Below are 13,223 nucleotides of genomic sequence, written 5' to 3' on the forward strand. Positions count from 1 at the left end.
AAAGGCTTTATGTCTAGAAGAGACTGGCCCAGTGCCATGAGTTATTATGTTGTCTCCTTCTGTCTGAAATGGGGATTTGAGTGTAACAGGTTCAGGGGAAACTGATGGCTGTGTAATTTGTCTGTTGTCATGAATTAGTTCTGACCCCCACATTCAGGCAAGGCACAGCTGCAAGGGCTGTTGAGCCTGTTCTCAACTGCAGAGGCTGGCTGTGGCTAAGGCCTTTTGTCCTGCCTTTACTTGTGAGACTAAAACTCTTTTTTTTTTTTTTAACATGATTTTACATGTTTGTACTATTTAGCAAATAGTATCTGAAAAAGTCCTCAAAGGGAAACTGATTAACTTTGAAACTTACTTTCTTTTAGTATGTTTACTCTCTACCATACATGATCTTTTATTAGACATACCCCGTTTTTAATGTAAAAAGCAAGAATTGTTTTTCCACTAGTGAAGTACAACTCTGTTCTTAGGGAATAGAAACCAATGTAAGGATGTTTTCAGTATTGTCTTTTCTATATTGCTTCCTCATGTCACAGTTCTGAGGAGGTTTATACGTTTTATTATTATAATTTTATTGTTATTAAGGTATTGTACAGACTGGTTCCTGAAAGGATATGTCCCGGCCATCCCAGGGGACCATGCGGAGATAGTCACGGACAGGAGAAGAAGGTTCATAAAGAGGTTTATTAGTGGGGCCATATCTCCCAGGGGAGAAGGAGCCAGGTGGCAGCTTCTCTCTGGGGGTAAAGGGGAAGTAGGTAGGTCTTAATAGTGAGGAGGAGTGGCCCATGAGGCATGGGTGGATCTGGGGGCTAATGGGAGGAGCTGAGGACCTGAGGCCGGGGAAATGCTAACCGTTACAGCTTTGTAAGTCAGATGAGTACAGTTCTTCTTGGACAATGTCACCTCTTCCTTTGCTTTTCCCCAATTTTCCTCTCCCATCCCTCTCACAAGTTGCAAGTTCATTTTGTACGTAGTATATATTGAATACCATGACTGCATATGTGACTGTACTTTTAAAATCCAAATCTAGTCAGAATTTCTGCTTCTGTTACTGTTCTTACTCTTCCTCTCTGTCGCCTACTGTGTTAATTTTGTGATTCTAGTTCCTTTAGAGGCCTTTACTTGAGGTTGGAATGTAATGAACAGTAATTTGTGCCAAGGAAAGCCAGAGGGAGGGAACTTCCAACAGTCTCTGCTTCATAGAGGCTATACCTGAGTGAGAAATTCCATGTCAGTATGTCAGTGTTCACTAATTTAAGAAGATAGCAGGGAACATTGTCTATAGTAAACATCAGGATTGTAACTAAATACTTCCAGAGGAAGTATCAGAAATCTCAGGTCCCTATCCCTGCCTATGCTTTAGTAGCTACAGAATAAGGCACCTGCCTCCATGGTTGTTAAGTTTCCTCATCTATGAAATGGAATTAACTTTCCACTCTGCTTGTTTATAGGATTGTCATGAAGGTGAAATAAAGTAGAATGTACATAGGCTACTTGTGTGGGATTAAACCTAATATACTGCGTAAATTTCCACACCTTGGGGAGCATTGTGGTTTCATGTTTGTCACACTGGGCTGTGGCTTATCTTCATGGAAGAGTGTTTGCATCTGAGGGTAAGTAATATGAAGGATTGTTTTCATTAAAACACTTACTATCTCATAGTCTCTTTTTCTGTTTTGCTCTCTTGCTGGGTTTGGGTCATTTGTTCTTTCTGTTCTGTTGAGCCCTTCTAATGAGCTTTCTATTTCAGTTGTATTTCCAATTCTAAACTTCGTTTTTTTTTTTTTTTTGGCATTTCTTTATATCCTTTATTTTTTTGATGCAGCTATCTATTTTTTCATGAAGTGTGTTTTTGATTGCTTCTTGAAGAATTTCATCAAGCTGTTTAAAACCTCTTGCATATTTTAGCATTTCTGTCATCCTGTTGCTGATATATCTTGTCTTCCTTTCATTCAGTTTGAGATTTCCTAGCTTCTGGGGTGATGAGATTGTGTTGGAGTTGAAACTCCTTGGTGCTGCCGATGTCAGTGGAGGGCCTCACACTGGCTGGGCAAGGGCTCTGCCCTGAGCTTCAACTCTAACCCCAGAACACTTTCTTATTTATGTTAGGGTTTTTGTTTTCTTTAAAGCATTCTGTTTTAATTGACTTAGGGGACATTGTCTTGTCTGGAGATGGAGCACCGCCTTGTTCCTGCCGGCTGAGTCAGGTTCAGGTTCCCCAGTCAGACTCTGCTGACACTCAAGAAGGGGTTCTTTGGTTAGGGTAACTGGCAGTTCTGCCTCCCTACACCGTCGTCACTGATAGTGCCTATGGATAGAACTGTAGCCATTAGCCAATCAGGATGAAAACAAAACACCTGGCTATGTACCCTACTTTGACTGCCCTGGAAGGGGTGCTGCTCTTGTAGGTGTTTAGGATCTTCCTTGTACTTTTAACCTCAACTAAGACTTATGATGCAAAAAGGAGACTCAGGGAGCTAATTGTATCTTTCCTCTCTGGTTTCCAATGTTCCTGGCCAGGATGCATTTTTCTTTTCCACCTTTCAAGGTCATTTTCTTTTTGTTTTATATGAACGCTAGGGATTTTTGTTGTATTACTAGTAATAAAGAAAATACATCTGTTCCATCAACCTGGAAGTGGTACGTGGATTTTAAACTTGATAGCTACTTTTACATTGTCTACCATAGAAGTTGCATTTCTCACCAGGAATATTCTAGAGTGTCTGGGTCAGTGTGGAAATTTGTAGAAGTAGGAGACTGTTATAAGGTATCTAATGCTAGTGGGAAGTGGTAGGATTGCAGGCCAGTTTTGTTTTTTGTTTGTTTTTGGTGGCAATCCTGGGACTTGAACTTAGTTAGGGCCTTAAGCTTTCTTGCTTTCTGGCTCAAAGCCAGCACTCTACTTGAGTCACAGCTCCACGGTTTTTTGGTGATTAATGGGACTCTCACGGACTTTTCTTCCCTGGGCTGGCATTGAACTTCAATCTTCAGATCTTAGCCTCCTAAGTAACCAGGATTACATGTGTGAGCCATTGGTGCCTGGCTCAGTCCACCTCCTTTTGACGTAGAACACAGCACAGGAAGAAGGGAAGGTGCCATAGCAAAGGGTTAGTATAGCTGGGTGGAATAGCAGTCTGTGGTGCTTCGGGACTTGGAGCTGGGTGGCCATTCACCAAGCATGTAGACTCGTAGGTCCTTTTTCTCTGCTTCCACTCTGTGGTGTGAGGATTCCCTCGCTGCATATGCAGTCCCTATTGTCCTGTGGACACAGACAGGCCTTGCAGACTCTTTCCACCTTCTACTCAGTAATCCCATTACTTCCTTTCTCCGTCTCCTTAGAGGAAAACCTTACTTCCTCCTTTACGTTTCCTGACCCCTAGTTAAGCCTGGTGTGCATGGAATCCCTGGGATGGCACTCCCCTTCCTGGCCTCCTGTTCTTTATTTACTGGGCATGAATTGGCCAGCAGTTTTTAGACAGTGGTTTCTATTGAGCAGTTCTAGAAACCGTCCTATTGAACAGTATCTCTGTTTAAGAAGAAAACAGGAGAAGCCCTGTCCCCAGTAGAGCTGAGAGTAGAATAGGACTGTCAGACATAGAAGCAAATAATGTCAGGTGGTGGCAAGTGAAGGGAAGAACATCCTGAGGCTGTGAAGGAGGGTTGCGCAGAAGGTCAAGGCCTTAGACAAGAGGATCAGGTAGGTCTGTTGGAGAAAGACACTGAGAGAGGATTGAGGAGGAAGCAGCGAGTCAGAAAATTGTCAGGCTAATAGGCTTTCCAGTCAGTCAGGAAGACCCAGAACTCATGGCTGCCCGACGTGGTTTCTTGTCCTGTGGGAGAGTCAGAGAGAAACGTGTCTATGGCAGGAAAGGCCCAGTCACCTTCAGGGTGTCTGTTTTTGACTTCCTGTGGACTTTACTCCTTTCCCCAATCAGAAGTAGCGATAAAAGGTACTTATCTCCAGCCCATGTTCTCATTATGTGAGGACTCTTCTTTCTCCCCAAATATTCAGACTTGTCCTTGTTCTTTGGAAGCTGGGTTTCTGAACCCTCGAGGTTGCCTAGCACAAGGAGCATCTGGGCTGTCACTCTGGACCAGTTTTTGTTTTTTTTCTTGCTAGCCTCCTGCAAGGATGTTAGGCTGGATGCCTAGTGGAAGGAATTACAGTAGATCATTAAAGCCTTTCTGCTGCAGTTAGTTTTGTGATTCTAATTTAAGACTTTCTTTCCATGAAAACATATTTTGATGCATTGTCCTGGACAGGGCAAATTTTTAGCCAGCTTTCAAACCTCTACAAAGAGAGGCTCATCAATATCTAATCATTTGTTGCAATGGAAAATTGCCTGAATTTATTGAAAGAACTTTAAAATATCCCCATGGCACGGCATTTCCTTCTCCTCTAGGTACTCAATAGAGTATTGAGAATACTCCACATGCACACCTGCAACTGAACTGTGATCTGGAGTTGTGAACCCACGTTACACATGCATTACACATGCATCACACACATAAGAGAAGTGAGTTGTGGAATGAGAAACCAGTGCTGACACCCTCTCCTTGCCACCGAAAGCTGTGAAAAGAACTCTATTCGTATCCACAGACCCAGTTTTGCCAAGAAAGAATAGGAGGAAACTAGCATCAAAACAGATGATTATCTGTTTTTATCCAGCTTGGGGAAGGGCTCTGGAGAAAGCACAGATGCTATTCTCAGCTCCAGTGACAAGTACAGAAAATAACCAAGCAGTTTGGCAGGAGAAGCAGAGTATGAGCTAGTGAAAAGATAAAGGCAGGAAGGAAAAAGTAATCATTTATTTCTGTAACCTCTCAGTTAAAGAGAAATATCTCCTTTATTGGTCTAATTGTAGAATAAAATTAATCACATGCATGTGACTTTTTTTTAAAAGAATAGAGGATTACCATTTGAAATGTTGGGATCTCTTTGACTACTTTAGAAGAAAATCACTTTAATGTAATGTGTAAAATAATTGGTAAGTCTTTTAGAAATCCTTGAGCTTCTAGACCTAGTTTGTCCATCTGTAAAGAGGGCTGATGATCTGTGAGGTTCATTCTCATTTTGAAATTAAACAAATGAGTGGCATTCATGATGGATTGGTTCATCATCCCTAATCTCCACCTGCCTAATCCCCCTCCAGGGTCCCACTCTAGCATCCAGTCTGGCCTAGAACTAATATAGTGATGCTCCTTCATCATCCTCCCAGGGGCTAGAATCACCAGGATTTGCCACCATGCCTGGCAAATATCTTCTGTCCGCAGGCTGACTCTTTTATAGAAGATTTGACTTCTTGAAAATTCAGTATTTCAATGTGCTGAAGTAGAGCAGTTTAGCAATTGGTATGACTTACATTTGGTCTGAAAGGCTGTACTTGCGAAAACATTGCTTATAAAAATGTTACTTGCTTCTGTGTATAGCAATGATTTTGAGACACTGAAGACATATACAAAGAAGAGAATTCTTTGATCTCACCTCTGAGAAAATTATGTTAAATGTTTTGTCTATTTCCCTTCGGCATATTAAAATGGGTGAAATTTTCTTATTTAGGTATTTTTCTATTTTTTCCATTTGGCACTCTGTGTGTGTGTGTGTGTGTGTGTGTGTGTGTGTGTGTGTTTGCTAATACTGAGGTTTTAATCTCAGGGCCTCACGTGTACATGTCTGGTTCTACCACTTGAGCCATGTGTCTAGCGTTGTTCTTTTCTTTTTTGATAGGGTCACACAGACCTTTTCTGCGTATTCTGGCTTTGAACTCTATCCTTTAGCTCTTAGCCTCCTGGGTAGCTAGGATCATAGGTGTAAGCCTCTAGCACTCAGCTTTCCTTTGTACTTTGTTATAAGAACTACAGAATCATTAAGTTTTTAAAAAAATTTCTTTAGATCCTAACAGACTCCTGTTCAAATCTGATTTCCTACTATTATAGCTGACAACCATGTATATTTTCTTCTGTAAGTCTCATTTTCCATTTTCAAGAGCTTGAGCCAGGTATGGTGGCTCATGGCCTGGAGACTGAGATTCAGATTGTGTTTCAAGGCAAGTCTGGGGAAAAAAGTGTGTAAGACCCTGTCTTCACCGAAAAACTAGGCGCCGAGGCACATTCCTTTTTTTACCTGGGAAGTGTAAATTTTGGGAGAAGATCATAGATCTAGGCCTGTGAGGAAAACCCCTTCCCCTAAGACCTTATTAAGTAGCAAAAAGCAGAAAGGGCTAACGGTATGGGTCAAGCAGGAAAGTGTGCAAGTGCCATAGCAAATGCTAGTGCCACCAAAGGAGGGGAAATTCAGAATTTCAGCTGATCAAACAGATCAACACATATCTTGTTAAAATTGCGAGCCAGTTAAAGGTAAAATGGGGAGGAGGACAACAAGACTTTAAATGAGCAAAAACTTCAATTAAAAAAATACCTGATATTTGGATTATAAAATGCCTCTTTTGAATAATTGAAATTTTGGGGGGGGTATTTAGCATTGGAGGGTAAGGAACTCTTGAATAAATCACCTATCTCCATATTTTGGAAAACAAAGAATGGTGTACTCAGCCAGGCACCAGTGGCTCATGTCTGTAATCCTAGGTACTCAGGAGGCTGAGATCTGAGGATCTGAGTTAGAAGCCAGCCCAGGCCAACAAACCTATGAGAGTCTTATTTCCACTTAGCCAACAAAAAGCTGGAACCAGAGATATGGCTCAAGTGGTAGAGTGTCAACTGTGAGTGGGAACCCTGAGTTCAAGTTCTGGTATCAACATTGAGAAAAAGGGTATTTTAAACATCTGTTTAAAAAAAGGTAATACAGTTGTTCCCTAAAGTTTCTTGTGCTGTTTCTTAACAGTAGTTGATAAGAATTAATACAGCTGTGCTCAGGTGGCTCATGCCTATGATCCTAGCTATTCAGGCTAGATCTGAAGATTGAGGTTCAGACTCACCTTGGGTAGAAAGTCCATGATACTCTTATATCCAATTAACCATCAGAAGACTGGAAGTGACATTATGGGCCAAAGTGGTAGAGCACCAGCCTTGTGTGTAAAAGCTCAGGGCCAGTCCCCAGGCTCTGAGTTCAGACAGAAGGGAAGGAGGGAAGGAAGGAAGGTAGTGAGGGACAGACAGAAATGCTTTTAGAGGAGGGTGGCTTTGGAGGGTGATATTAGAGATAGGAGTGGGAAAAAAAATGAGACAGTTCTGAAAGTAGTCTGATAGCATCTATGCCTCCCTCCTATATCTCTTCAAAGTTAAATTGCCATGGCCATTCTGTTTTTCTTGAAGAGTGACATCTGTAGTTCCACTTATCTAGATAGTTCCCAGGCAAAACAGTGTTGACTTTGTCCTTAGCTCTGAACCCGAGGTCAGTGGGCTTTGTCTGGGAGGGCTCATGTGGGTTCTCGTTCACCACGTAGTTCTGCTATTTTGTTCAGAATAGAAAGACAGAGAGGAATGGGCCTGCTTGTGCTCCAGCTAAACTTCACTTTCAAAATGAGCGGGGTCTAGGTTTGCCCTCCTGCTCCAGACCTTTTCATGCTTCCTTCCTATAGATTAAATCTTTCCTAGATCGTTTCAGAATGCAGCTTCTTCCAGTAATGGAAAGACTCCTTTCTATTATATCTAGATTTTGAACATTTGAGTTTAAGAATAGTTTCCGTATTGGTGCTTGCCAGTGAGAAGAAATGAAACGTTAAGACAGCTACCAAAAAAAAAAAAAAATCCTGTAGCCAACATGATGGAGCCTAAAGCTGATTGCAAACCAGAATGACATAACAGAACACAAGTAACTAGACTACTTCTGATGATAGATACTGTACCCCTTCCTAAAGGACGTTGTTAAGCATATCATAAGGTAGCCTGACTTCAGATTAAGCTGAAATATATGTGCAGTTCAGGTGGCATCACCATTTTCAGGCCTCTCTCTTCACACATAATCTCTTGTATTAACAGTGTTCCTCTGGAACTCTTTAAGGATAGCTACTTTTATTCCTATGATGTTTCTGTGGGTTTAAGGCTTTGAGAATTCATCTGATTTCCCCCCCCCCCCCCCAGCTGAAAGTACTACAGCTGCCCATTTAGACATCATTCTCTGCGTTAGCAGCCATTTCCATCCGTGTCAAATGTGAAGGCAGGGTCCTTTAAGGAATTATAACGAGGCCTATGTGGCATGAGGGAGAATCTGTACACTGACAGGTGTCTTGCCTCTTGCTTCTGAATACAGTCTTGTTTTACAGTGTTATAGAATGAAGCCATTGTGAGCTGAGAACAAGTTGGCTTTTAAACTATTAGCAAAGAAGCAGAAGTAACTTTCTTTGAAAGTATTCTCACTTTAGAAGGAAAAGAAACAAAACAAATAAAAGCATTCCCAGATGTTGGGTGTTTGTAGCCTGAGAGGGTCAGTGCTCAGGCCCTGAGTCCAAGTGCTAGGACTGGCAAAAAAGAAAAGAGTTTAATTTGTAGTTTTAGATAAGATGATGAAATAACTTTAAAGAAGCTAGATGTGTTCTTAAAATGTGAATAAAAGTTTAGAAATCTGAGGAAAGCAATAGGACAAATGTATCTTGGGCATAATTTATGTCATGTAATAGAGTATTGACGTCACTTGTCATGTAGAAGGTGACGTGGAAGGGTTTGATGCCCATCAAGGACTTCAGCAGAAAATTGGTTAAGTGGTTCAGAGATGACTAATAAGTTGGATGCAGAGGCTGCATGCCAAATGAACTGTTTGAGAGGCACTGGAGAATGAAAGCCTGCCTAGGATTAGTAAAAACAGAATGTAACTCAGGTGGGCACACAGGAGAAGACCAGTGTAATAAACATGCCTCCGAAGTGAAAATGAGTGTAGGATAGGGCTACTTGACCCAACTATAGAGAAAGGTTGCGGACACCTAGGGGTGGTGCAAGAGTAAGCACATCAGTTAGGTGAATGTTGAAGATGTAGATACACAGGCAGTATAAGTTACATTGAGAAGCTGGATTAGGGATGAGTTAAGTAACGGAGTATTAATCTTAGAACTTTAACAAAAACAATGAGTCATTGAAAGAACATTAACTTAGTTAATTAGACATCACATGCACATAGCTGATGTGTTTGGCATCATAGCCTTATGTGGCTATTATATGGCTCTATAATGAGACCAGAGATCTGTAAAAGTTTCATGGAGGTGATTTGCTGGAGTTACAGAGGTCTGCTGACAGGACTTGACATGTAGAATAATTTTAAGAGAGTCGGCCGGGTACCTGTGGCTCATGCTTGTAATCCTAGCTACTCAGGAATCTGAGATCTGAGGATCGTAGTTCAAAGCCAGCCTGGGCAGATAAGTCCCTGTGAGACAATCATCTCCAATTAATGTTCAAAAGCCACAAGTGGTGCTGTGTATGGCCCAAGTGATAGAGCTCCAGCTTTGACCACAAAGAGGCTCAGGGACAGCGCCTAGGCTCCGAGTTCAAACCCCACACAGTAAATTGGGGGGAAAAAAAGACCACGGTGAGTTTTCTTGTAGGGCAAGGACTTCTTAGCTAATTTAGAAATACAGAGGTTTGAAACAACATGATGTATTGTGGGAGAGAAAGAGTGTCATGTGTGGAATGCACTAGTCATAAGTAATGAAGTTAAGGTGTGGTCCAAGAAATGTCAGCCCTTCTGATGATATGTGGTGGGAAGCAATGGGGTATTGGGTCATGATCTGATCTGATTTATTACATTTTGTACAGTTTAAAACTGGATGTCAATGGCTCTCCCTTATAATCCTCAGAAGGCTGGGATCTTAGGATCACAGAACAAAGCCATCCTGCGCAGTTAAGTCTGTGAGACTCTTCATCTCCAGTTAACCACCAAAGAGCCAGAAGTGGCGCTGTGGCTCAAGCGGTAGGGTGCCAGCCTTGAGTGCTTGACCTGAATGAAGTGAAGCCTCAGCACCTGCACATACACAGACAAAACCCTGCTAAAGCTGTGTGGAGAATGGCTTTGGGTGGAGGAGATAAAAGTGTAGAGGGGTAACTTAGGAGGATATCGAATAATTTGGACGACAAAGGTGCCTGTAAAGACTTCAAGTAAGATTGTGGCAAGGAAAAGAACTTCCAAGCATCACTTACAGGAGCCCACTGCTGCTGCTTTTCTGCTCTTGACCATTTCCACTCAGAGCAGACCCTGCGACTCTGTGAATGCTCTTTTTCCCCAAGCCTTTGGGATCCTAGACACGTTTCAAGGCAGTACACCAGAAATTGCCCAGAGTTGGGGTAAAATGTGGAAGTTAGGCACACCTTTGTTATACAAGGATCAGAAAGTTGCTCAGGGAGAAGGACCAGAGGAGGAGTGGAATGCAGGAAAACTAGGGGTTAGAACTGGAATGTGCTGTCTGGTTTGGGAACTAGAATACACTCGATGACTTAAGTGAGAAGAGCTTCAGGTGTGGCAGGGAAACTGAGGCCATGCTTTGTGGCTGCTTTTGGAGCAGGAGAATAGGAGGTGAGAAATTTATTTTTCCTACAGCTTGACTGGAGAGAGTAAGAGTGGAAACCAAAAGAAGGAAAAAAGTATGGAGTATGTTTATAGGGAGTAGCTCGTAAGTTAAATATCTTTTATGAAATAAATTTACTGATGTATATTCTTTAACATTGGGAACAATTTAAGCTTTAAAAGGGTTAGAACTTTTCAAAGTTTTCATCATTTCATCACTAACATTTGCCATATTTGCTTAACCATTCTTTTTCTTTCTTGCTACTCATTTTCCTCTGAGCCATTTGAGGAATAAAGTCCAGACAGTCGATCCCTTTTCTTCTAAGTATTTCATGTTTTATGGGGTTTATTTGGCAGTCATTGCTCTCATAAGAAAAGGTCATTGGTAAGTTAAAAATTCTATTAAAATAACTAGAATACATCCTTCAAACTCTAAAAAGCTTTGTGGTTCTTTGTCTCTTGTAAGGCTTAAACACAGGACACTGGAACTTGGACAGTACTTAAGACTTCTGAAATACAAGTTGTTTGAGGAATTGGTCTCTATTACTTGGTGTCTGATCAACAGAAATGGAGGAAATGATGACTTTTCAATTAGTAGTGTTTGATTTCATAGCACAATACATTATCAGCTGTGAAGTGAGATTAAAAAATCAGTGAAATTCAAAAGTCGTTTTCAAAATGCTTTACACAGTAAGCAGCATGCTAGTGATCCAAGCCTGTCATCCTGCTATGACCGCAGGCCTAAAATAGGTGGGATTGCTGCCTAGGCACGCGGCTGTGTGGGAATAAATACCCTGCCTCAAAAATAACCAGTGTAAGCTCCAGCTAACCATCAGAAAGGCAGGAAATGGAGTTGGGGCTCAAGTGGTAGAGTGTCAGCCTTGAGCATCAAAGCTCAAGGACAGTACCTGGGCTGTGAGTTCAAACCCCAGGACTGGAACCAAAACAACAACAAAACAGTACAAAAATAGCTGGAGGCACGGCTCAGTGGTTTCATGTCTGCCTGGCATGCCTGAGTTCAGACCCTAGTACTGTTAAAGATACGCTTACATATCAAATAGATACCAAAATGTGATGTCAGATTGAGATGCCAGACGATTATGCTCAATAGAAAATGTTTGTTTGTTTTTTGTGTCAGTACTGGGACCTGAAAACTTGGGGCCTAGGTGCTTGCTGTCCCTGAGCTTTTGTGCTCAAGGTTAGCAGTCTGCCACTTGAGCCACAGCTCCACTTCTGGCTTTTTTGATGATGGATTGGAGATAAGTCTCACTGAATTTTTCCTACCCAGGCTGACCAAATCACGGTCCTCAAATCTCAGCCTCCTGAATATCTGGGATTACAGGAGTGAGCCATCAGTGCCCAGATGAAAGTACTTTTTTTTTAAAATTGCCTAAATATGGAACTTTTTATTTTACCGAAATGGTGCTTGTCTTAAATTAATTGACCTCTTGAACATGTTTTAGGTACAAGTCTTTCTTTTATTCTTTCTCTTTTAGTAAAAGAGTGGCAATGTGTATTTGCTAGATACCATGTATTTTACTACTGAACAAGAATATAAGCTGTGGTTCAGGAGCTTCTTAACGGGGCCTTTGTGGAGAACAGTTCTTCTGGGCCCACTCTTCCTGTTACGGATTCTGTAGAGCCACGAGAGACAGAGACTGACAGTGCTGGGTTCTTTTTTCCACTTGAGTCCCTTGTGGGTAAGTTTGGATGACATCCCAAGGCTGTCCATTTCTCTGTATTCTGCTGGTGAGAGGTAGAGAGTGGAATTTAGTTGTAAACGGTCTCTTTTGACAGTTTCAAAATTGCATGTTAACTTAGTACTTTCCAAATTGAAAACTCTCATGTTTCTTTAATTATTACAGAAGTTTGCTCATACATATTTTATTTATTTATTTATTTATTTTTATTTTTTTGGCCAGTCCTGGGCCTTGGACTCAGGGCCTGAGCACTGTCCCTGGCTTCTTTCCGCTCAAGGCTAGCACTCTGCCACTTGAGCCACAGCGCCGCTTCTGGCCATTTTCTGTATATGTGGTGCTGGGGAATCGAACCCAGGGCCTCATGTATATGAGGCAGGCACTCTTGCCACTAGGCCATATCCCCAGCCCCTCATACATATTTTAAAGAACTGATACAGGTTTAAAGAAGGCTAGTTTCATTTGGATTTTGGAAAAATGGTAGTTAAAAATAACATAAAGCTTTTGTAATCTGGACATTAAAAAGTAACAATACACCAGAAAGACCCGCATCACTGTCAGTGAGCAGGTGGCAAATCAGAGAGGGAATTTTGTTTATATTTCAGGGGAAATGATAGGAGCATCAGACTGGTTCTGAGGCAGTGGTGATCCTGAGTCATTATTGTTGTTATTTTTAACAACTTTAGGTTTTCCATTTCTTAAGGTAAGTGTGGTAGCCTGAATACAATATAAAAACCTTAATTTCTAAGATTTCAAGAGGCTTGAGGTGTTATTTAGTAGCAATATCTTTCCAGCAGTTTCGAAACATTTATAAATAACTCACGCGTAATATTTCTGCCATGAAATGCCAGAAATAATGAGCCATTTTGATACTTGGGAATTTGGGGTTTTATATATTTTTCTTCACTGGTTTGCTCAAATTTGTTTGGTAAAGGTTGATTATTTGTGTGTGGTCTGTAATTTTGATTGGGAAATGTGGCTTTGACCGCAAGTTCTTTGATGATGACAATCAAGAAAACAAATTTCAAATCATAGGTGTATTCCTGGTACTTGCTGTGATAGAAGTGCTTGAGGTT

General features: G+C 41.4%; 1 protein-coding gene across 1 annotated transcript in view; it reads left to right on the forward strand.

Annotated features, from left to right (window-relative positions):
• Ccny (cyclin Y) overlaps window positions 1-13,223 on the forward strand; it is a 110,036-nt gene that overhangs the window by 33,672 nt on the left and 63,141 nt on the right. The window lies entirely within an intron of this gene.

The sequence above is a fragment of the Perognathus longimembris genome, chromosome 18 (genome assembly GCF_023159225.1).
Source record: "Perognathus longimembris pacificus isolate PPM17 chromosome 18, ASM2315922v1, whole genome shotgun sequence".
NCBI lineage: Eukaryota > Metazoa > Chordata > Mammalia > Rodentia > Heteromyidae > Perognathus > Perognathus longimembris.